Source organism: Myotis davidii, unplaced genomic scaffold (assembly GCF_000327345.1).
Source record: "Myotis davidii unplaced genomic scaffold, ASM32734v1 scaffold937, whole genome shotgun sequence".
Taxonomy (NCBI): Eukaryota; Metazoa; Chordata; class Mammalia; order Chiroptera; family Vespertilionidae; genus Myotis; species Myotis davidii.
This window is the reverse complement of record NW_006288252.1, coordinates 471,328-474,104: the sequence shown is the minus strand read 5'-3', so window position 1 is coordinate 474,104 and position 2,777 is coordinate 471,328. Positions and strand designations below refer to the sequence as shown.

The 2,777-nt window shown below is 66.4% G+C and overlaps 1 protein-coding gene across 1 annotated transcript in view; it reads right to left on the bottom strand.

Moving 5' to 3' along the window:
* Positions 1-2,777, bottom strand: part of SORCS2 (sortilin related VPS10 domain containing receptor 2) — a 145,861-nt gene that overhangs the window by 7,768 nt on the left and 135,316 nt on the right. The window lies entirely within an intron of this gene.

The window sequence follows — 2,777 nt, the reverse complement described above, 5'->3', positions numbered from 1 at the left end:
CAGCAGCTGGGGAGACGGGGGCCGGGGGTAGGCGAGGGGTGGGGTGCCGGCGGGGAGACCCTGGGCCTGAGCCAGGAGCCAGGAGCGTGGAGGGCCCTGTGCAGGCGGGGCATCAGCTGCCCAGGAAACGGGAAACCCTCTCTCCCCTGTGACCCTGCGGTCCTGGGCTCTCCTTGTCTCCCTCTACGCGGGGCCACGGCCTCCATGTCGGTCTGCGCCCCTCCCTCTCTGCTCCCACCCCTGCCAGCCCCCCCCCATCCCACGGGAACACCCAGGCAGCCACGTCCTAGTGGGGAAGGCGGACAGGAGACTCCCAACCGAGCAGCAATCCTAGCTCCCACCTGCCAGACCCGAACCCCAAGAGCACCCGCCGCAGTCGGCCACCTCCCCACAACGAGGTGCCATGGCTTGGAGAGTGTCCGTCCCCCCAAATCCACATCCCCCAGAACCTCAGCAGGGCCCACACTGGGAACTCGGGTCTCTGCAGGTGAAGGTCCGAGGAGGCCCCTGGGTGGGCTCTGGACCCAGGGAGGCTCCTTATGAAGGAGGGGGATTCGGACACAGACGAGGGAAGACTGGGCTGCTGTGGTCACACCCAGGGGAGTGGTTCCCTGGGGCCCCCCGGGCTGTGCTGCGCCCCATCTGGTCCTGTCCACGGCAGAGCGGCATTCTGGGGTGGATGGGCCACGGGCTGTCTGTCCACCCCCCAGAGGACTCCGGGTGCTGCCCCTCTGGCTGTTAGGAGCAGAGCTGCGGGGAATACTGCGGGTTTTGGTGTGAACACGGGCCTCCATCTCCCTGGGGCAGCGCCCAGGTACCCCGCCGAGTCCGCCGGAGCTGCGGGCTGAGCGTGTTAGGAAGCTGCCACGCTGTTCCCTGGAGCGGCTGCGCCATTTACATTCCCACCAGCCGCCCGCCAGGGCACCGGCTCCTCCACGCGCTGGGCGTCGCTGGTCCCTATTTCAGCCGGCTGGCGGGCGTGCGGTGACAGCGCCTGGGTTCGTTTGCATTCCCGGGGCTGATGGTGCCGGGCCTGCTGCTCCGCCATCGCTCGGCCCCTGCGTGAAGCCCTCGTGCCCTTAGCTCACTGTCTGACGGGTTTGTTTCGTACCCCTGGGCTCTAACAGTCCTTTTTTTTTTTTAATTTTGAGAGAGAGGAAGGGAGAGGGCGAGAAACTGATGTGCGAGTGGAACATGGATCGGCTGCCTCCTGCACGCCCCCCACCAGGGAGCGAGCCGGCAACCTGGGAACCAAACCAGCGACCTTTCGGGGCCTCCCCAGCTGGGCCGGCGGCAGGGCTGACCGTCCTGGCAGGCCCTGGCTCCAGCCGAGCTGCGTGTGTGGCTGTGGTGCTTTCTCTGTCCTTCCTTCTCGGGCTCCCAACAGGGCCTTTCAGAGAGCGGCGCCTCAGGCTGACCAGGTCCACCGGTCCCACTGCCTTATGGTGGTGTGGGGCCAGCTCTGCCCCGCCCTGGGTCCCACCACGCCCCCTCTCCCCTAAAGGGCCGCCGTTTCCATCTCGCTCGGGCGTATGCAACCTGCTGAGCCGACTGCATCGGGCGTGAGGCCCTGGCTGAGCGTTGTCGTTATCGGATGTTCACTCGCTGACACACCCTCCCCGCGGAGGGCGGAAACCGGCCGGGCTACCGTGCGCCCGTGTCTGGTTCCCCGTCAGGGTGACTTTAACTCTTACACAGTCAGAGAGCTGGGACCTAATCCAGGGCTATTTCCACACCGGCTTGGCCTGCGTGTGTGAGCGTGTGTGTGAGTGTGAGGGTGTGTGTGTGAGTGTGAATGTGTGTGTGTGAGTGAATGTGTGTGTGTGAGTGAATGTGTGTGTATGAGTGTGTGTGTGAGCATGAGTGTGTGTGTGTATGTTGTGTGTCTGGGTGTATGTGTGTGTGTGTGTGAGTGTGAGCGTGAGTGTGTGAGTCCATGGGTGTGAGTGTGCGCGAGTGTGCGCCTGTGGGCCTCCCTGCGCTCCCACACTCCTCCCTGGGCTTCGATGGGGAAGCCAGCGGCCTCTCTGGGCAGCGCTGCACTGGGGGCCTCTCTCTCCTCGGAGCGCCTTCCGGTGGGTGGGGGGCCCCCCAGCCCCATTGATTCAGGGTCCCTGGGCGGTGGGCTGGTCCCACCCAGGCTCCAGTCGGAGAATCCAGGGCAGGGGAGTGGCCAGCTGCCGGGCGCTAGGGGGCAGCAGAGGGCCGTGTCTGCCCGGAGTCCTCCTGGAACTCAGGGGCCGCAGCCTGGTCCACGCTGAGGGTCCAGGGGGCCCCAGGCTGGGAGGGCTTCACCCTTGGCCACTCCCGGAGGCTGCTGTGAACAGAGGCGCCCCCCCCCACACACACACACCCGGGGTTCCCCAGGCTCGGGGCAGGACTTTCAGGGCCAGGACCAAGACCGCCCAGTCTCGCGCCATGGCCCCGGTGCCCTCTGCCGGGAATCCCCAGGCCCGGGACCCAGTGCTGTCACTGCCGTGTGCCATGAGGCCCTGGGGGCACCTGCTCTTGTCTGAACCTCGGTTCCCAGCTATCGAGGGGCTGACGGGCCCCTGAGTGAGGCGGGGGGTGGGGAGGCAGCCGGCCCTCCACGTGCAGCTCTGCACCTGCTTTGGCCTCAGTTTCCCTGTCCGCACTGCCCAGACTTTGTCGTCATCACCTGCCACCCTTGGCACCACCTTTTGAAGGACACGTTCTACACAGAGCACCCCGCCGAGCCCCGCAAACTCAGAGAAGCCCCGCAAACCCAGCGGAGCCCCGCAAACCCAGACGAGCCC